The following is a 23,770-nucleotide window of genomic DNA, read 5'->3' as shown; positions in this document are numbered from 1 at the left end:
TATTTCTGTAGAGGAAATTGATTACAGGAAAGATGTTGGACATTTTGAGAGGTAGAGACGAGATCTCTTATATTTCTGTAGAGGAAATTGATTACAGGAAAGATGCTGGACATTTTGAGAGGTAGAGACGAGATCTCTTATATTTCTGTAGAGGGAATTGATTACAGGGGAAAGATGCTGGACATTTTGAGAGGCTGGGGAGGAATCTTACAAACGAACTTGGTGTCTACATTAGGTAGATACAACACACGCCCATGTAGACATGCTAGTGGACTAGATGTGTCTAGCCGTTATAGCTGATGGACACTCTAATGTATCATTGAGGGGGAGTGTTGAGAGAGATGTAATCACGGTGTTGTGTGTATGTGGGAAAGCACCCTAGAGGTGCAAGATATTGTGGTAAGATAAGAATGCCACATGTGATATTGTATAGTATGTGAGTGTTGACCAGAAGAGTGGAAAAGGGAGTGCCACATGGATCATGGCATGTAAAGTGGGATAACGCTAGAGGGCCTATATCATTGTACGGTTCATTGTTGTGATATGCAATAGAATAGAACTTGTGTTGAGTGTGCAATCTCTCTCTCTCTCTTTTATGGAGTTCTTAGTGTGGTTTAGAGGCAATCTCTCTCTCTCTCTCTTATGGAGTTCTTAGTGTGGTTTAGAGGCACCTCTTACAATTTTGTTGTGCCATGCATCCTTTTGTGTCTTCACTTTTTGGTACACTGCGTTGGTGCATTTTAGTAAATAGAAATTCTCTCCATGTTCTACTGCTTTGACTACAAAGTTGTCTCCAAAGGACAATGCATCAGAAAAAAGTTGGGGGTCATCTTCATACATTGGCATTTTGAAATAGTAATTCACTATGACTGAATGAGGACCTAATCATCAACATCTTCATCATCATCATCATCGTTGCATACTGAATGAGGACCTAATCATCAACATCTTCATCATCATCATCATCGTTGCATATTGTGCCTGAATCTAGTAATGGCTTAATGCTAAGATATTGCCATGCATCTACATATTTTTTGTTTGTAAATCTTCTCCATTGTCCATGCATACATGGGTCACAGAAGCATGAGAGTTGACGGACTCGAAGAGCACAACGAGAGAACAACCATATCCCTTTGAATACCCATCAACACAATGAAATGAACGTAAGCGTGTAATATGCTCACAGTCCCATTGATGCTCCTATGGCACATCCTCCGACCTCACCAACCAAAAAACCCTCTCTATATTGCATTGGTGGTCATTTTCTTTGAGAGTAAATGTGTGCCTTAAATAATTTGACTACATCAAATACACACTTCATAGGCCAAGCATCTAGTTTCAACTCCTCATGCCTACGCCATCATGCTCTCCTTTTCCATGACCCAATGCGAAAAAGTTATGCATCATTTGCAAACAAAATAGAAGGGCCTTCGTGCTTTAAACTGAGAGGCTACAACATCAGACCACATCCAATGACGTTGCAGAGAGAAGCCTTTTTGTTTCAGCCAGCTATCATGAAGCAAAAAATAGTGTTGGGGAGACAGAAAGTTTGTCATGCATCTTATCGTCAGATATGGATGGTTTTTTCAATTGAACCACTACAGTTTTTCACATACGTTATGTGAACAAGTATTGTGACCTAAGTCAAGTACCAATGCATGGATTGTATCTCATTTTAAATTTTAAATGAGTAATTCTCTACAAAGTCAATGACTGAAACCACAACACCTGATGGTGGAAAGTTAAGCAAGCATTCTTTAAACTGTCTCGACTACCACTTGAACATGAAGTTATGTTTTGTGAAGCTTGTGAGCTGAGAAGACAGTGTGGGTTAACAAAGTCTTTACTTCTCATCTGCTGCACTACCAAGGCCTTTCTTTTCTTCTCAAAACCACTTTCATCAAGTTGGCATGTGCCAACATCTGAAAATCTCTTCACAGTTACTTTCCTACTATCCTCTAAGATCTCACCTGGGCACATCAACAATCTACTCAACAATTTGCTAACACCACATTCAGTACACTTTCCCAATCGACATTTTTTGGCATGAAACTGTGAATCAGGAGCCTTAGCACATAAAATAGATTCCCATATATCGTTGTTGCTATGATACACTGATTGGTTTGCAAGATGCTTACATGTTTCTTGTCCTCCAACAAACTACAAGTACATGATATTCCATGATGCCCAAATATGTTCTGGCTCATATGATTGTCTCCTTAAAAAACATCATCTAGACATGATATACACAGCAACAAGTATACCGCTCCTTGAGTTTCTGGACATAGTAAGGCTTTATGATCTTAAAGCATCTAAGCGATATGGTGACTATTGGATGGGTCTCTTGGAATCATCTATACAACTCCACCTTTGATTTCATGAACATGTACATGGCAATGAGTACTTCAGCCACCAACACAATACCTAAATAACCTTACAGTGTACTTCTAGTACTTAGTTTCCTAACTACAAAATACCTTGGACTACAGAAGGGTGACCCAAAGGTACTTTAGTAAAAATGAAATCTACCTATGGAGTACCTAAACTACCTATGGAGTACCTAAGGTACTTCAGCCAACAAGAAATGTACGTATTGAGTACCTTATAAGGAGATTTTGGTACTTAGTTTACTACAAAGTACCTTGGACTCTAGAAGGGTGTACCCATGGGTACTTCAGTCAATAAGAAACCTACCTATGGGGTACCTAGACTATCTTACAAGGTAGTTTTGGGTACCAAATTTACTAAAAAGTACCTGGACTAAATAACAATGTATACAAGGGTACTTTTGCCAACAAGAAATGTACTTATGGAGTTGAGGAACTATCTTATAGGGTAGGTTTTAGTATTAGTTGTACTTCAGTCAAAAATAAATCTACATATAGAGTACCTAAACTTCCTTACACAGGGTAGTTCTAGGTAACAAACTTACTACAAACTTACCCTGGGCTAAATAACAATGTACCCAAGGGTACTTCAGCCAACAAGAAATGTACTTATAGAGTACCTAAACTACCTTATAGGGAAGATTTTGGTACTTAGTTTACTACAAAGTACCTTGGACTCCAGAAGGGTGTACCCATGGGTATTTCAGTCAGCCACAAATCTATCTATGGAGTTCCTAGACTATCTTATAGGGTAGTTTTGGGTACCAAATTTACTAAAACGTACCTGGAGGAATAAATAACAATGTACCCAAGGGTACTTTTTCCAACAAGAAATGTACTTATGGATTTGAAGAACTGCCTTAAAGGATAGGTTTTGGTACCTAGTTGTACTTCAGTAAAAAATAAATCTACTTATGGAGTACCTAAACTACCTTACAGGGGAGTTTCGGGTAACAAACTTACTACTACAAAGTACCCTGGACTAACTAACAATGTACCCAAGGGTACCTCAGTCAACAAGAAATGTACTTATAGACTATCTAAACTACCTTACAGAGAAGATTTTGGTACTTAGTTTAATACAAAGTACCTTGGGCTCTAGAAGGGTGTACCCATGGGTAGAAATCTACTTGTGGAGTTCCTAGACTATCTTATAGGGTAGTTTTGAGCACCAAATTTACTAAAAAGTACCTAGACTAAATAACAATGTACCTAAAGGTAATTTTGCCAACAAGAAATGTACTTATGGAGTTGAGGAACTACCTTACAGGGTAGATTTTGGTACTTAGTTGTACTTAAGTCATGAATAAATCTACCTATGGAGTACCTAAACTACCTTACAGGGTAGTTCTGGGTAACAAACTCACTACAAAGTACCTTGGGAAAAAGTACCCTTGGCTAAATAACAATGTACCCAAGGGTACTTCAGCCAACCTGAAATGTACTTATAGAGTACCTAAACTACCTTACATGGTAGATTTTGGTACTTAGTTTACTACATTTCAGCTAACCTGAAATGTACTTATAGAGTACCTAAACTACCTTACATGGCAAATTTTGGTACGTAGTTTACTACATTTCAGCCAACCTGAAATGTACTTATAGAGTACTTAAACTACCTTACATGGCAGATTTTGGTACTTAGTTTACTACAAAGTACCTTGGACTTCGGAAGGGTGTACCCATGGGTACTTCAATTAATAAGAAATCTACCTATGGAGTACCTAGACTATCTTACAAGGTAGTTTTGGGTACCAAACTTACTAAAAAGTACCTGGACTAAATAACAATGGCCCAAGGTACTTTTTCCAACAAGAAATGTACTTACGGAGTTGAGGAACTACCTTACATGGCAAGTTTTGGTACTTAGTTGTACTTTAGTCAAAAATAAATCTACCTATGGAGTACCTAAACTACTTTAGGGTATTTCTGGGTAACAAACTTACTACAAATCAAATAACAATGTACCCAAGGGCACTTCAGCCAACAAGAAATGTACTTATAGAGTACCTAAACTACCTTATAGGGAAGATTTTGGTACTTAGTTTACTACAAAGTACCTTGGACTCCAGAAGGGTGTACCCATGGGTATTTCAGTCAGCCACAAATCTACCTATTGAGTACCTAGACTATCTTAGAGGGTAGTTTTGGGTACCAAATTTAATAAAACATACCTAGACTAAATGAGAATGTACCCAAGGGTACATTTGCCAACAAGAAATGTACTTATGGAGTTGAAGAAAAAACCTAAGGGGTAGGTTTTTGTACTTAGTTTACTACAAAGTACCTTGGATGATAGAACACTAAACTGTAGGGTACCTTGGAGTACATAACACACTGAACCGTAGGGTACTTCAGCCAAGTAGAAATGTGCTTCTGGAGTACCCAGACTACCTTTCAGGGTATAGTGGAGTACTTAAAAGGTATTGTAGTAAACATAAATTAGGAACTATGGAGTACTTACAAGTGCAGTTACAAGGTACTATAGTGCTGTGCGATGCACTACAAAGTACTATGTGTGTTAACTATGAAATATTGCAAGCTACATCATATGTTATACACAAGTTAATACACCTCAGCCCATATCTCCTAATATAGAAAACAAGTTAGATAATTTAAAAAGCTAGATTATACCTAAGACTCATCAAGAAGATGGACCGGATGCTGGACCACACTTTCTCTTCCTATTCTTTTCTGAGACATCCTTTTTGTTGGGTGAAACTCGCGTTTCACAACTCGAGAAGGCGTACACAAGATCTCTGATTTCAGAGGTTATGATGGTGCTTCCAGAGGGAGTTGTCTTTCACATGTACTAAATGGTAGTACATTATCATCATCTTTAGTCTGCAGATGAGAATGAGCTGAAATAACATTTCTCCTGTGTATACCTAGCACTTCTACTCCTTTATAATGCTTCATGTGATTTGTGCCATCGAAATTGTTCATGAGCATTGTCAAAGAAGCTCGTTTCACAAACAGTTCGTTCCTTGAGTGGGGCACCTTAATTTGGCTCAAGGTATTACGAATGTTACTGAGAAGAGTGGTTTCTACATTATGACTTGATGTCTATAAATGATGGAATGTTGGATGGAGGAGGAGTTGCTGTGCTGAAATATTTGCCTTTGATAAGCTAAGCTTAGACCTACTATCTGTGTGTTCCAACACTTGGCCATAGCTGAACAAATCTTTTTTCTTCTTTTGTCTTCCTCCTCTGTATCTTCCAACAATATGTATTTTTCTCTTGCTCTCCTTCTCTTCTCTCTTTTTCATGAAGCCCAATACTCCCGCATAGAATGTGTTGCTGATTTGATTATTGCTATCAATATTCTCCTTTTCATGACCTGTGGTGGAATAGAATGTGCTGTTACTAGAGCTAGTGTCCACCCTGAGATCTGTTGGTGGATAGTTGTTGCCAACATTCTCCATACTAGGATTACTATTCAAATCGCTAAACCAGCCTTCCATACCATGAACAGAGGGACATAGCTCAGAGATAAGGGAGAGCTTGAGATGGGTGACAAAACCAGGAGAAGAGAGGAGAAGAGAGAAACAGAGATACGGGTTGCATAACAGCTCAAAGAGAAGGGAGAGCTTTAGATGGGTGGCAATGGCTAGATTAGAGATGAGAAGAGAGAGAGAGGAATATAGCCATGAGTGCAAAGAGAGAATCAAGTGTAGTCGCGATGATGCAATCGTAATAAATTCTTAATATCTTTATATATATATATCATATCTATAATATCACTAAAACCACGTGCAACTTTTTTGTATTTAAATTGACAAAGGAGGAGAAAGATAACTTGAAAAATGCAAGATTTGTTTTGGAGGGTGATGGGGAGCTTTTTGTTTGGGGAGAAATCGATAGGGAAATGCATCCAACCAAGTCAAGAGAGACTAGCAAGAAGGGACGGCAAGCTTGTGAGGTGGAGATCAAAGTTGATCAAGTAGTTCCATGAGAGAATTGATCGAGCAAAAATGATGGTAGCTGAAGTGGTGAGGGAATGCCATGTTTTTTTCCTTAAGACAAAAGGATTTACATCAAAATAGTTGACATATTTAGTCACCATATCTAAATATCCACAATGCTCATGTGAGGATTTCATGCAAATGGAGGTTGGGAAAAAATTGTATATGCCATGTAAACACATGTACTATATGCTCATCAAGGTGTTGGGGCTTCATGAGGTGATGCATCAGTTCATCCCCACCAACAAGCGGCTTTGTCCAAACTAGAATTCTCTACTGCATTGCATGACATAAATGCCTAGAATGGATGTGGATAGCACCTTGCCATTTTATGCATATTTCTATGATGTTTGTTGCTAGTATGTTTTAGTAATCACGTGGGGGTCTGCCATCTTTTTTATTGGCCCTTACTTTGTGTCTTTATATGACCTAGGTGTAGCAAAATGCTAACTATTTTGGGTTTTTGGTATTGAATATTGCCAATGGTGCTCAACCATGTGTTGTTCTACACTTGTATCATTTTGACATTACGTTGTTATTGAATATATTAGGCTCCCATGCACTTGGATTGTGGGGGTGTTTGATCATTTTCATTTCTTGCTTTATCAGCCTCGCTCGGTTTTTGGTGGTAATCTTTGTTACCTTGTGGGCATGGATGGTGCCAAAATTTGTATTCTCAAATAGACCTATGAGCATCTGGCTTTGATGCTTCCTCTATAGGACTTCTATTGCCTCTGGTGTGTACCTCATGCTAGATATGTAATCCTATGGACTAGTCATTTTTGGAATCGTTCCCTCTAACAAACGAGATTCCAAGTATTTTGGTAAAACTCGATCTCTCTCTCAGTGCCTTGGTGTTGCCTAGTCTCCATCTTCTCTTATTTCTTGGAGGTCTTCTAATGGATTTGTCAATTTCATGGGGATATTTGGAATTAATATTGTCTTTCGAGGTCTTAGGGCATTCTTTCTAACCTTTGGAAGCCTTTGGTTAAAGCTCTCCTTGCCCTATGTCTTAGATGTGCTAGCTTCATCTTATACCCCCTCTTTCTCATCCTAGGGGTTGGACTCTCCTATCAAATAAAGCATTAGTTTCTTCATGCCTTTTTGACCTTCCTTTGTTGGCTTATGTGGATATGGAGTGAAGACAGAGTGTGAAGTGGGGCTTTTGTGGAGGTGGGATAGGGGAACGATGGACTTGCATTTGTCACATGACTCCACTTCATTGCAATTCTTCTACTTTGTCCTTCTTTTTTTGTTATTGTTGGGACTCTTGGGCCTTGCCCTTCTTCCCATCTTGTTTTTGTTTTTGGGGCCCTTGCCCTTCTTTACAAAACAACCACTACTTCCTCTTTATGTTGTTATTGGGGCTCCTGGTCTTTCTCTTCTTCACACACACACACACACACTTGAACTTTGGCCTTATTTGCACCCTCTATTTCACCTTCTTAAGCATTCTTCTTCTTCTTGGGTGGTTGGCTCTCTAGCTTTTGTCCTGCAACAACAAGATTGCAACTCCATTGACACATAAATTAAAGAGGGAGTCATTATTTTAGGATGCAACATCAAATAAGAATTTTAAAGACCTTAAAATAATTCTTCCCCTATTCTTGTATATTTCCAAGCCTTTTACTATAAGAGTGGATGCATGTGGAAGAGGGACTGGGGCTGTTTTATATCAAGATCATGAGGTAATTATTTTTGAGAGCCAAAAGCTAAGTGATAAAGAGATGATGAAGATGCATGTTTATGATCAAGAAATTCCATTATTATTTTTATGATATGAAGTTATATTTTTGAAGTGATCATTTAAGTGCTCAAATATTTCTTGTGACAACCTAAACTATCACCCAAGCAAAGGAGATATTTGGCTACTCTCTAAAACTATGACTTTGAGATCACATACAAAGGGGAAAGGCAATGTGTTTTGCCATATCATTATCAAGATGGAATGTGTCCATTATCACTGGAAGCCATATGAAATTTCACAAATATTAGATTAGGGATATATGAGAAAAGTCTTGTTGGATGAGGAATCAACTCTTATTGATGAATAAATTTCATCACAGTACATGAGAAGAGTTGCCTCATTTTATATGAGAAATGGTCTCAAGTATACTTCTTCAAAGATAAACTCTACCTTTTTTCCACCAATAGCTTGGCATTAAAGCAAAAGGTGATGGATAAAATGAATTATTTGCCCATGGAGGGGGACATTTTGGACTCTACAACACATATGATGCTATTTCCATTCAAAAGGGATATGGAAGGATGTGCATGCCTATATGTCCAAGTGCCAAATCATAAAAGATCCTAATAGTTAAAAGAGAGGGTTTGATTCATCCCTATTTAGGAGGGAAAATGTATGAATATTGTAGTGGATCTCATCCTCATCGATTTTCCTACCACCGAGAAATGATGGAGGCATAGTGTTTATGTGCTAGTAGATAGGTCGATGAAGGCAGCCCACTTTATGCCAACAAAAGCAACATATTTTTCATCACAAGTAACATATTTTTCATCACAAGTAACACAACAATTTATGGATAATGTGTTTCATTGGATGGGGTGCCACAAAAATATATATTTTGGAACACTCTATTTGGGGTGCCACAACAAACTTGTGAGAAATAGAGATGTGAAGTTTATGAGTAGCTTTTGGCACACTCTATTTGTGAACATGACTGCCTCAATCATCCCGAGATGGATGGTCAAACCAAGATAGTGAAAAAAATGGTTGGAGAATTATTTAAGGCATGATTGTTTTACTACCCAACATGCTTGGATGAGTGGTTGGATATGAATTTTCCAACTGTGATTTTCAAGCAAGATGGTATGAATCCAAATGTGAGAGATGAGGTAGAAAAGATACAAGCCATAATCCAAAAATGCAAGGACAACCTCAATAAGTCCGGAGAGAAGATGCACCACTATGACGATGCTTATAGAAGGCCATTGTCGTAGATGCATGTTTTCTTCTATCTAATGCCCATTCAAGGTCTAATGGGATCCCCCTCTTGCAAAATGTGTTAATAGAAGTGAAGTAATGAAGATAGAGGAGTGTAAATGTTCCTGCTTGTTGGTCATCTTGCATGAATTTTTGCACAACTGATGGGAGAATAAGTTTGGAGGAATGATTGCATAAAATTTATGTTTTCATACTTGATGTTTTAGCACGGATGGTGGATGATTTTATTATAGTGGCAATCATTAGAACAACTGATGTGCTTACATTATTTGTATGGCTTGAATGGTTAGTGGAGCTACCAATAGCATCTAATGTGCTTGCAGAATTTGAGTAACCCTTTTCCATCTCAATGCCTTACCAGGTATGCCTACTAGCTTGTTATGATGGCTTCATGACTGGATAACATCTAAGAAAGCACATGAGGAAACCATTAGTGTTACCATTCAAAACATATTTACATCAATTGTAAGATCCTATAAGTTTCCCTATAGGTAAGTCAAAAGTCTCTCATTTATCTAGAGAGAGAAAATTAACCTAGAGAGAGAATTAGGTTTTGAAAAATTATTTGAATAGAAAGTTTTCTTTTCATCCCAAGGACTCAAAAGGGAAAATAGATCACAAATCGAGCGTCAAATGAAAAAGATTTTTAGAGTTTTAGCTTTAAAAAGGGACCATCGGGTATCCAATGTAATTTTGCAAGAATCGGACTAGAAGAACCCTTCATTTACATCGTAAATGATAGAGAGAGAAAATAAGTCTAGAGAGAGAAAAATACACTTTAAATTTTTATCTAAATATAAATTTTTATTTAATATCAAGAACCCGTATGTGAAGATAGAACTGTCTTTGGACCTTAAACGAGATTTATTTTTAAGGTACAGAAAACCATGAAGTTAGACTAGTCATTGGAAATCTTCAAAAATACTCATTCAAAATCCAAATATAGTCATGTAACATCTCAAAATTTATCACATGAATATTTAAGAAATTCTATAAGGCTGGACTATGAAGAAAAGCTCCCTAACTGGCCTGAGTGACAAAGGGTCGTATTCAAGATTCTTTATAAAGAAAATCATTTGTGGAGTGAATACCCCTATGTGAAGGGAGTAGGGAAGGGATAATGGATTGATTTATAAATTAATAATTGTATAAAGCCCATGTATGTTTTGTTCTCACAGTCGACTGCATGGCAAGCTTAGTGCAAGTTCATTTCTCCAATAAATCCACTAGAGGAAGGTGCTTTGGCTTTCTCTAATCAACTCTAAGTTTTGCCTAATTGTTATAGGCCTCTTACCAAGCTTGTTGATACTTTATTTCTTCCCCAAAGACTTATCAAGCTTGTTGATACTTTATTTCTTCCCCAAAGACTTATCAAAATTTAGCATAGATCTCAACCCTCGTGGACATCTATACTACTTGTTTTGGGTACCATTAGTTGATGAGACTGCTTGTGACATGTTAGCTTAGGTGTAGACTTGTGATTAAGATTTATTAACATGGTTATAGATCTTTTATCCTAGAATCTTAACCAAAGATTGTTTCTTGTTGAAAGGCTCACCTACTCTTTCCCTTGTGCAATAAAAGTTGATCTTAGCTCTCCTTTCTAGGTCAATAATTAAACTTGGATGCATAGATTGGTGAGAGATATTATGCATTTGCCTATCTAGAGTGATTAAATCTCACTCTTTTGTAAGATAGAAGCTTCAACAAAGTGGGTTTTGTTTTATAAATGACGTGTTGGTTTGTTTTCCAATAAATTATTCACTAGAGTGTTTTACATGACCATGTATGAGAAGATAGCATGATTAAGATTCTTTTTGTTTTTCTTCCCATGAGAAGCATACAAAGTATCTTCCCATTTTATGTGGCTATAATCCTCCCTTTTGTGAAAAGAAACTTCACGAAGATTAGATGTTTCTCATGAAGATGGGGTTGTTCAAGAGCTACATTAGTGTGTTGACATGGTTTCTCATGAAGATGGGGTTGTTCAAGAGCTACATTAGTGTGTTGACATGGTTTCCCTATTGATTACTAATGTGTTGAACTAAGAGTGAATGTTTTACATTGAATCTTACTTAAGAAGCTAGCATCATTAAATCTCTTTCTTTCAATAGAAGCTTGTATATTAGGTTTCATATATGGAAGTAAATATGTTAAAAAGTGAGTACTCATCCATTGAGATTGGATCAATGCACTTGTCAAGCTCTCCATGTGTGAATAGAACATTAGGGATTGACTTCTTTCATACTTGAAATCTTGTTTTCTCCCCCCATACAGTAATGATGGTAAGTTGGTGTGACCTAAGTAAGTTTGATTTCCTCATTCATAGAAGCTTTGTGACCTAAGTAAGTTTGATTTTCTCATTCATAAAAGCTTTATAGTTTGAATAGAGTTATTGAGTTAAGTGACCTTAAACTACTAACTTTGCTCTTTTTTCAACTACAAAATATAGTTTATTGTTTTTTTCCTCCTACTATTTTTTTTGTTTTTTACTCTTTATCTCATCCAAAAAAGAAAAGAAAGAAAAAATAAAAAAAAGCTAAGAAATTTAAAAAAAAAGGCAAAAAAGAAATTAAAAAAGGCAAAACTAGCAGAGCTCGCTGTGTGACGGTGCACAGCGCAGCACATCAAGGCAAAGTTGGCGCAGAGTAAGAAAGTCTAGAAAGGGAGAAGACAGGGCTATGTAGCAAGGCAAGAGACACTTGTCTCTGCAAACAACCAAAGCAAGGAAGGCATATGTTAGAGATAGAGATGTATGTGTATAAGAGAAAAACCACAAGCAATCTCACACACCAAATAAGCATATCTTAATAGGCTATTATTAAGCAAATAAAGAGAGAGCTTTGAATATATGTGGGCAAAGGATGAGCCACCCCAATGTAACTCTATTATAGGAAATCTCCCCTACTACCCACACTCACAAACTAGAGGTCCTTGATATGCCTTATCATCCCTTACCAAAACATTGCCACTCTCTCAAACCTTGCCACATGGGCAAGAAATAGTAACAAAACCCTCATCCACGTGCATGAACTATATCAACCTTGATACTCCATGAAAAGAGGCAAGAAGTAAATTTAAAGAGGAAAGAAAATACAATGAGAGTCACATGTGCAAATGCATGTCCTTAGGCCCTCGGGTCATCTACTAATGCACATTTAAAGCCCTATGTAGTGTGCACATGTGTTTATAGATCCTTGCTGCCTTGTGTACACACATACCCATCACATTTAAAGCCCTATATGTAGTGCTCACACATGTTCATATATCAATACTGCTTGTATACACACGTGCCCACATGTTTATATATCCTTACTGCTTTGTATACACATGTGCCCATCACATACATATGCAAGTTATGATCTTTTACCTATAAATGCATGTTCCTACCTGTGAAGGCATGTTCCCATGATAACCCTACATAACCATGGCCCTCCTCCAAATTGTTTACTAGTCACTCTCAATGTAGCCAAACTCTTATAGATTTGAACCAAGACTTTCAACTACTGGATGAGCCCATGTACCTCATTTTCGAAGAACATTTTTACAAGACTTTCACCATGTCAAAGAGAGAGAGAGAGAGAGAGAGAGAGAGAGAGAGAGAGAGATGGCTGAGTTCTAGAGAGAGAAATATATGAAGAAAAAGTGGAGAGAGAGAGCTATGGTGGTATGTAGCATGGATGATTTCTAGAGAGAGAAACCTATGACGAAAGGAGAGAGAGAGGGATGATTCAAATTTCCCCCAAAAATGGGTTTTTTTTTTAATCCCCATTTTGAAAAAGCTAGAAAAAGTCAAAAATTGGGTGGGCCATTTTTTATGCACTACCCTCCAAGCATTGTAAGGGGGACTAACTTTTTATACACTAGTCCCCAATATAGGGGTGTTAACCATATATTGGGATCGAGCACTGTGTGGCGGTACGACGGCGGCTCCTTCTTCACTGCGAGAATCCTTCACGGTAGCGGTTTGAGCGGTGAGTGACACACCTTTGCTTCCTGTTGAGCTTGCTAGTTTCTGGTTGGATGCTTGCAGCCATTCGTGGCTCTCATACGGTGTTCAGCAAGTCCCAGCTCTGACTCGTGCCCTCGTGCCCGACTCGTGCGATAAAAGCGCACATTTTTGGCGCCACTACCGGGGGGAAATGCCCTGCACCAAGCTCCAGTTTGCACCTCGGGCTTCTGCGAAGTGAAATTTATACTGTAGGAAAGGCGATTGTGTGTATGTTGATGTTTTTTTCTGTTCTCTAATTTGTTTCTGCAATTTTGGTTTCCATGGTCTTTTTCTTGTTCCGCGCTCTGTTTTCTGGTTTTCTGCGTTGCGCGCGTGTGTGAGAACGTGGACAAGGGGGATTTCTGAATCCCCAAAGCCTGCGCTGTGTGCGAACAGCGCCACAGCTAAGTCCAAACCCTACCCTAGAAAACTTTTTTCGAGAAGAAAAAAAAAAGAAAAAAAGAAAAAGAAAAAATAAAATAAAAAAGAAAAGGTAAAATTAAATTTAAAATTTAAAAAATAATAAATAAATAAATAAATAAATAAATAAATAAACAAAAAACGAAACTTGGTGAGGAAAGATATTTTTTATTTGGAGAAAAAAATTTTGAAAAGAAAAAATCCCCAATTGACCCCGACCCCGACCCCCCCGACCTCGGTCTTTTGATTTATATATATAGGAGAGTGAGCCTCCCATAGCTTTCTTTCAAGTGAAAGCTTAAGGGAAGTGGAGCTCTATATGTAGCCCACCCCCCAAGGAGTGGAGTGAGCATGTGGGATAAAGCCTTCACCCTTCCCCCACAAGCAAATAGACTGTTCTGAGGACCACGAGAGCTTCGGATAGTAGGCAAACACTGTGCTGTAAAGCACGCTAGGACCCCTTGAAAGATACGCTCATCTTGAGCTATCACACGCCCTAGTCCAGGTTTGACCATAAGTAAGGGGGTAAAAAATGGGTTGAAAACAATACAAAAACAAGTAAAAACGGGGTGCGAAACACCCGAGAAACCACTTGGGTGGGCTTCAAGGGTAGTTACCAATGCCCGTAGGGTACCCACGTCACATGCATCTACGCTCTGGTCGGGTGCTAGAGTTTGAGCAACTAGAAAGCGTTTCAGTTTACGCAAGCTCACACCATCCCTCCACGTTAGCATCTTGGCCTTCAACTGGAACCCAAGGAAGTGCAACAACCCAAGATCCACGAATAGCATATAGTGACTCGTTCTCTGACTCAGAAGCCATGGAGGGGCACCCTACCAAGAACCCTGAGGAGGCAAGCCAAAACATGCCAGTTTGGGCCCCACCACCCGGATCTAGCATGTTTAGTCATCTAATAGAGACCTTTAGTAGAGCTACACGCTCTGAACATGCGACAAGCGAAGTAAACGAAGGAGGGGTAGTAGATTCGCCATTCACATCTAATGTAGACCCTACCCTACCAAAGAGTGTCCATGTGGATATTCTACCCACTTCGTTTAATGAAGGCCCTACTGAGCTACCACCTTCTGATGCGCTTCCTAAAGTAGAGGTCCCTAGAAGTCAATCCACAAGAAGTGACATTGCATCCACTTCAAGAGAACCGTTTGGCACTCCAAGTCTAGATGGGATATTTCTCAATGAAAATTGGGAATATGATCTACACACGGAGACTCTGACTGACCTATACATGGGTTACACATACCATGTAGGTTGGTTAGAAGTCATACGATCTACATCTAGTGCCACTAATCTAGAGGAGCAACAACAAATGATATGTGAGGTTATTCATAGAATTATCCAATTTGAGAGGCAAAATAGGAGAGTAAACCTAGTTTCCACTGGCCCTATGAAATTTCCACTGGCCCTATGAAATTTCTGGATACGGGCAAGGCCAAACAACCAACCTTGTCACAATTGGAGACTCCCCTGGTGAGTTCCATAGACCCTTCGTATGTTGTTTCACCTGGAGTCTCAATGCAGGTTGAGCCCACGAGCAGTAACTTTAGCTTTCCAACCTTGGCTCAACTCCATCAGGGAATCCACAATGCCTACTCCGATGATGAACATGACAGAAAGTGCACCCCCGTTACCACTGTAGTTAGTACAACACCGCTACTTAGTGGTACAGTACCTACAACAGTGCGTGCTAGTGCCTATCGACCATATGTACCTATCGCTACTCATGCTCATGTAGCTCCCATGCCTCTTGTTATGCCGATGGCATATGCTCCACGACCACCTTATCATGACCCTTATCCAAGAGGAGCTAGGCCTAGTCACATATCATATCCTACGTCAGCCCAAGACCAATGCCAAATCCTGTCAAAAACCAGGCTATCCCAGAAGCACCTCCACCAGCTATGCCTGCTCACCTAGGTGATCTCGCAGCGTTTGCTCAGACGATCGGACGATCTATTGTAGAAAACATGCGGGGCATGCCTAAGAGAGAGCCTAGAAGCAAGGCACTATGAGTTGCTAAGCTCACTCAGAACTTCAGTGGTAACGAAGATGTTCGGAAGCACATTGAAGTTTTTAAACGCGTGTGTGATTCCTTGGAAGAGCACAATGAGCTACATAAGTGTAAAGCCTTAGGCTTAACCTTGAGTGGAAAAGCCAGAGATTGGTATCGAACTTTAAGGGTTGAAGAGCGTACTCACTATCCCACTCTCAAGAGATTGTTCTTGAAAGAAAACATACGTGAGGGTGTGCTTTGGGGAGTAGCATCTCAACTCCAAAAAGCTGAACGCGAGGAAGGGGAGTCAGTGAGAGACTTTATTAGTCGATTAAAGCAACTAAATTCTCGCTGCACTCCCGATGAGCGCTTCAACTGCTTGAGATTCATCCGAGGATTGCACCACGAGGACATATACAATGGCCTAGTCATTAGAGGTCTTACGACGTGGGAAGCACACTGCCAATGCAATCCAGTTAGAAGACAACTTGATGATTGCAGGTAAAAAGGTGTCTTCAGAGACAAAATCTGTTAGTTCGCAAGTACCTGGGCACGAGCCAATGACGGTAAAACCTATTGCCAAGGAGCCCAAGATATCCAAAATGTCTGTTTGACTGACCTTACTAAGGCTCTCCACCAAGAATACTTTAGGGATAATCGAGCTCCTCAAAATAGCCATATGTACCCAAGAAGAGAGCAACAATGGTGTTTGGTTTGCTTAGGACCACATAGTATGAGTGAATGTCCCACATTCAGGGTTAAATTCAATGGGAATTACAATGCATGTGGTAAGTATAGCCATCAATCTAAGGATTGCCTAGTACTTAAGCGTATGTTGGCAAATCAAGCACCACTAGCCTGGTCAAACACACCTCAAGTACCCGCACTAATGCCTGCACCACCTGTCGAGCAACCGTCACAGCACATAGTTCCAAGGAACCCGAATGTAGTCCAGTCTGTGCTGTTACCACCGCCAATGCTAGGACCACAACCTCCACATCCAAGGATTATCCCTAAAACCAGATGGGTTGTGAGTCACATAGTGCATGTGGGGATTATGAAGAGGAGATAGACCCCACTGTTTCATATGGGATTGATACGTTTGAAATGACTCCCCAATACTACATGGAGGATCATTTTGGGCAAGTCAAGCCTTTATATCAAGCGGCTGCTCTCACCACAAGGGGGCAAAACCTTAATACCTTGGCAAGGAGACCACCTCTTCAATGCTACGATTGCATCGTGTAGTAGAGTGCCCTAATAGGCTACAGAAGATTGCTACTCAAATGCAACCAAATCAAGGGAGCACATCGAGAATGCCGGTACTTACATGTAATCGTTGTGGCATAGATCATTTGATTGCTCAATGTCCACATAATCCTAGTGCACCCAAGATTATGCCATTGAATTTGGTTGCGGTCACCAACCAGGCACAAGGAACCACACCTGTTGTACCCGTAAATGTAGTCACGCGGTCAATGCTTCAAAATCAAAACTACATTCTTGAAGAGAGGGATACTGCATCAATTGCTCGAGCAAAGAAAAAGAAAACGCGGTGGAAGAGATCGCTTAATGCCACGAGCTCCAAGCCTAGTTCAAAGACTAACATAGGAATAGGAGACGACCCGGTGTATATGAATGATCTTGAAGATGATTCTGATTCAATAGAAACCATGGGGACCAAAGCCACTACCTTAAGGGAGGACCCCACTCGGGAGCTCAACGAAGGAGAATCAAGCGAATACCTAAATCAGGGGAAACAAAAGGAAACTCCCCCGGGCCCAAAACCAAGTCAGCTATGCCCTCTCGGCCACCCAAACTGACTGAGACTCCCCAAGACAAGCCATGTGGGCCAAAAACCCTCAAGAAAAAGATTGGAACTTACCCAAACCCAGTTGAGGAGATTGAACAAGTGCAACACTTAAGGGGTTTGGTGGAAGAAAGAGAAAGAGAACTGGAGCCAGCAGACCCCTAGAAGAATCAAAATTCCAGACACAATGTTTCCTACACAAGTTCAGCCTCACAGGAGCCATAAACCGTTAGCTATACCTAGTATCATTCGGGAAGAAAGTGAGGATAGGACATTTGGAAGTGGGCAACCACCCTTCTTGCTTGAAAGAATGTTTAGTGAGGGAATTCCTGACCCCATCGAAGAGGAAGTGATTCCATCTTCACCAGTCCCTAGTCAAGGGGGGCGATGTCTCAAAAAGTACCATTGAATGTGTCCAAGCTAATGCATTTCATGTCCTCTAAAATCAGAACCACGATCATATCCAAGTTATACGGAGATCCTGAGCTATTCTTAGGCAGGGTTACCACAATTTGCAAATATGGATAGACCCGACACGCTTCAAGATGAAGGGGAACATTGGGATCTACAACCCAACCAACCTAGATGAAGACTTGGTCGTTGAAATACCTGTTAACAAGTTGGGATAGTACTTTGAAGGTGACGAATCTAATGCAACCCAACCTAGATGAAGACTTGGTCGTTGAAATACCTGTTAACAAGTTGGGACAATACTTTGAAGGTGACGAATCTAATGCAACCCTCCCCATTACTACTAAGGGATCAACTCTAAAGGAAATCCTTGATGGTGGTGCTGGAGTGAGCATTGTGACTAAAAACTGTTGGGAATCTATGGAAAGACCTCACCTTGAAGTCACAAACATAGTGGCTAAGATGGCAAACGGAACTATTGCTAAACCTATTGGAATGTTAAGGGACCTTAAGATCAAGGTTCTGGGTTACAAGGTAAGACATACCTTCCTCGTAATGGATTTCTCTAAGCATCCTATGTCATATCAAATGATCTTAGGACGTCCTTTCATGAGGGAAGCACAAATGGTGCATGACTGGTCGAAAAACCATGTCTACCTACGATTCCAGGACTCTATCATTCGAGTTGATCTTGAGAATGGTCGCGCGCATCCTTTACGAAGCAAGGTTATCATCGATAATCGATCGGATACCACTATTCACTCAGCCCCATTAAAGTATTTCTATACATAGACTGATGATGGGAAAGATTCTCCTTATATGGATGCCCTACCGCCATGGGTATGACTGAGTCGGATAGCGTGGATTGGGTACACCTAGCGGCAACCATAGACACATGGGAAAATAGAGGCACAAGTTGGGTAACGCCTGAGGGGCAAGATATTCCATCGTTAGTGCTAATAAACATGATAGGTGTTATGCACTTGACTCCTGATGGCAAGAAAGTGGCAAACTCCCCTGACACTGAAAGTAGCGAAGACTCTGACCAATGCAACTCTGAGTCTGAATCTCAAGAAGAAACCGACTCTGAGCCTGATGGGAGGGATGAATCAAATATTCACCCAAGTGTGGAAGCAGTGTGCTCAAGGCCTAGGACAGTGACCTCTTGCAGTTCATCCGAGAGTTGTTGAGATATCGAGCTCATCTAGTGAGGTGGTGGACACTGATGACCCACCTGGGGGATAGGCCCCACACTTACACCACTGGCATGGTTGGTGAGATCTTGGGTGATATGCAGCCAGTGGGATGACAGGCTGTGTGTGTGACAGCCATTCTAGAGACTGGCATAGTTATAGCGCCAGCTCATTTAGTTGGGTTCACACTATAGAGAACCCTTGTATGTATTTGGTTGAGTACCTTTCATATTGTTTCATATTGTGTGTACTCTTATCTTGTATATGGTGTGTTGAGTGTTGAGTGAAGAAGAAGAAGATTTTCAACCTCTCACCTTGTGTGTTCTCTATTAGGGTTTTGTGAGTGTGTGTGTGCTTGCAAGAGCTTAAGCTCTCTTCCCCCCTACATCTTTTCATGGTATCAGAGCCTGGTTCGTGCTAAGGGCTGAGCTGCAAGCAAGAGAACCACAGGAAGCGGTACGAGGGTAAGAGCTTCAACTACTCTTCCCTATTTGTGTTGGTGACTACACCCTTGTCGGGAGCTCTACGGGAGGCACCGATAAATGATCTCTGATTGAGGAGCTTTCTTCGCGGGAGTAAAGCTATAGGGAAACTATAGTTCCTATCGGATAAAATTTTTCAGGGCCGAAAACGTGTTTCCGGCACGTCAGGACCTCCGTTTTTCAGAAAGCAGGCGATTTCGAGCACTGCATCATCGATTCTCTGCGCAGAACTCTGTTTTAAGAACTGTAGGAAGACAGATTGGCTATGCAGACACTGTGGGTGCTGCAAAGAGGTCAACAGTTGTCATTGGGTGTATGTATGCACATTGAGGTCACTGGTTGTGACATTTGAGAGTACTGCAATACCACTGCAGAAATATAGCAGTTTGTGCAGGACAAACCAGAGTGCTGTTTCTGGTAAAATTGTGTGTCTGGCAAGATGTCAAATGATGGCATAACCCAGATTGTGGCTGAGAAGCTTGATAAGAACAACTTCCATGCTTGGAGGTTCAGGTTGACGAATTTCCTGAGATGGGAAAGGGCTATTGGGACTACATAGAAGGTGAGCATGAAGAGGCACCGAAGACTGCTGCAGACGTGAGAGTTTAAAGACTGGAACCAAGGAGCCAGGAAAGTTATGTATTGGCTCTCCATTATTATACAGGACACCATGATTGGGCACATTTAGGATGCCAAGCATGGGACACCTTGGTAAAACTCTATGAAACAAATACCAAGGCACGTAAGATACAGTTGAAGAATGAACTTCATACTGTGGCGAAAAAGAGCATGTCTGTGAATGACTATGCATTGAAGATAAAGGGTATTGTGGAATCCCTTGCATCTACTATTGGTGTGTCAGTAGATGATGATGATAAGGTGGAAGTCTGTCTACGTGGTCTCGGGCCACAATACAAGGCGTTCAAGACGTCTATTTAGACTCGGAAAAACATTCCCAACTTTACAGATTTGGTGTCTATGCTGATTATAGAAGAGAAGAGCTTGGGTGAAGACCAACAGTCTTCACAAAACAAAAATAGTTCAAAGCAACAGGCCTTCTACACAAGTTCAGGTAGAGGACGAGGTAGAGGAGGCCATGGACGCGGGTGGACGCGGTCAAGGAGGTGGTCGACCAGGTAATCAAAATTATGGCCAGCAGAGCAGCAGCAATAACAACAGTCCCAGAATACACAACAACAACATCAACAACACACAGGTGGAAGAGGCAAATTTAGAGGCAGGGGGAGTCAAAGAGGACGTGGAAATTGGAAAAGGCAATATAATGATACACGTGAATGCTTTTATTGTGGTAAGCCTGGACATGTACAGGCAGAATGTTATAAGAAGCAAGCTAACATGCAAAATGGGAAAGTGCAGCAGAACAACTATGCATCCTCAAGCAGAAACAATGAGGATAATGAAAGGTTGTTTGTTATGCAGCATGTCGTGAATGCCATGTCTGAAAATGTTGAAGCAGCACAAAAAGATGATGTATGGTATGTGGATTCAGGTGCTTCGAACCACATGACAAGTCATCGAGGAGATGAAAAACCTTGAAAGACCAGGATTTGTGGAAACAGGGGATGACACTGCTCATCCAATTGCCCATGTTGGAGATGTGCCATTGTCTATGCGGCAGGATGGCAAAGTGAAGTATCTTGCAGATGTACTTCACGTTCCGAACATAAAAAAGAATCTGGTTTCAGTTGGCCAGATGATTGAGCAGGGTTTGCAGGTTCGGTTTAACCCTGATGGTTGTTATGTTGAAGATTTTAAAGATAAGTGCAAGTTGGTTGCAAAAGACAACAGAGTGCGCAGAATGTTTATGTTGAATGTAGACGTGCCTGAAATGAGTGCTACGATGTTTGCAAATGGTTTAGGAATTGTTGTAGACACAGACATTTGGCATAAAGAATTGGACATGTGAATGTGCAGAGAATGAAGTCTATGCAGACTAAAGGAATTATGACAGGGCTGCCAAAGTTTAAAGTGGAAGGTATGCAGAGAATATGTGAAGCATGCCAATTTGGAAAGCAAACAAAGCATGTATTTCCACGTAACAGATATGTGACCAAAAATGTACTAGATGTTGTGCATTCAGATGTATGGGGTCCTACGAAGACCATGTCTATGGGAGGCTGCAGGTATTATGTGACATTCATTGATGACCACACAAGGAAAGTGTGGATATATTTCATGAAGGAGAAGAGTGAGGTGTTCACTCACTTTTAGAATTTCAGAGTTTTGGTTGAAAAGCAAACAAGGAAATATGTAAAGTGCCTAAGGTCAGATGGAGGGGGAGAGTACTTCTTCGATGATTTCTTTGAATTTTTGAAGAAGAATGGTATTCGGAGACAGTTTACATGTAGATACACTCCGCAGCAAATGGAGTTGCTGAGCAAAAAAATAAGCACATTCCTGAGATTGCGCGAGCATTGATGGAAGTGAAGAATATGCCGCATAGCTATTGGGCTGAAACTGTTTCTACAGCAGTATACATCATGAACAGGACTCCAACTGCAGCCATACATGATGTAACTCTAAAGGAGAGGTTTACTGGCAAAAAACCTGATTTGTCTCATCTGGATGCATTGCATATGTGCATGTGCCAGATGAGCTGAGAACTAAGCTGGATCTAAAAGCTGAAAAATGTGTGTTTATTGGGATATTCCCTTGAGCAAAAGGGATACAAGTGTTATAACCCTGCTACACGTGAGTTGAGGGTAAGCAGGGATGTTGTCTTTGATGAGATGAGCAGCTGGTATGCTGCTGAAAAAGAAGCTATTGGGGCTGATGTGAGTGGAAGTGTGGTTGCACAGAATGCAGGTCAGCAATCACAGTCTTTGAGTGGACCAGGAGAGCCCTCATCTACTGGGTTTGTTGATAGACCATGGAGTGGTAGGCTGTGTCATAATACCAGTCCTACAAATGTGATTAGTACATCATGTAAAGGAAAAGAGAAAGTGGTTGAGCCCCTTGGTATGCCTGACATTTCTCTAGGGCATTCTCATGTGGATGGAGAGTCTAGTGGCAGATATGAGACTTGATGAGGAGCTTGGGATCCCAGCTATGAGAACACCTGGTGTAAAGAAGGCTATGGAAGCCATGAATGAAAAGCTGCGAAAATCTGGGAGAGTGAAAAACCCTATGTAGAGGTTTACCTATGATGGTTATGTGGCACATCACTGTGCATATATGGCAAAGGTTGTGCAGGTTGTAGAGCCCACATGCATTGATGAGGCTGTTGGAAATGTGTGTTGGGAGAAAGCTATGGATGAGGAGATGGATGCACTATATGGAAAAGAAACTTGGGATTTAGTGCAATTGCCTGAAGGCAATTGCCTGAAGGCAAGAAAGCCATTAGATGCAATTGCCTGAAGGCAAGAAAGCCATTAGATGCAAGTGGGTGTACAAAGTAAAACATAACAATGATGGAAGCATAAACAGGTATAAGGCTAGGTTGGTAGCCAAAGGATATGCGCAGACATAAGGCAACTGTGGGCTTCTTCTTGCTGCTCCATGTCATAGCAACACTCCCCAATGAAAACATAAGCCAACAATGTAGCTCAAATCTGGCCTGCTAATTATGACATAGATCAGACTCCCCACAATCTTCCTGTACATAGTGGGACCCTCCAACACATAACCTGCATCAGCACTAAGCTTGCCATTTTGATCTAATGGCAACGAGATTGGCTTACAATCAGCCATCCCATACTTAGACAACTTGTCCAATGCATACTATCTCTGTGAGACAGAAGCCAAATACCCTCAAGTGTGCGAATGACCTCAATTCCCAAAAAATAGTGCAGATCTCCCAAATCCTTCATCTCAAACTTCCTTCTGAGAAGACTTTTCACATGCAGCAATCTTGTGATGCCATGCTCGTGGAGCTTGCTTCAACCCATACAAGGCCTTACAAGCTTACATACATATTCTGGGTGACATGTATCCTCAAAACCTGGTGGCTGATCCATAAACACCTCTTCTTGCAAGTCACCATGCAAGAACGCATTTTTTACATCCATCTGATGTAAAAACAAATCTTTACCTGTCAGCAGCCACCATAATCTCAACTCTCACAGTTTCCATCTTTGCAACTAGGACAAATGTCTCCTCATAATCAATTCCATG

This window comes from Cibotium barometz, chromosome 49 (assembly GCF_041138505.1).
Source record: "Cibotium barometz isolate CiBa-2024 chromosome 49, ASM4113850v1, whole genome shotgun sequence".
NCBI classification, from domain to species: Eukaryota; Viridiplantae; Streptophyta; class Polypodiopsida; order Cyatheales; family Cibotiaceae; genus Cibotium; species Cibotium barometz.
This window is presented reverse-complemented; position numbering follows the sequence as displayed.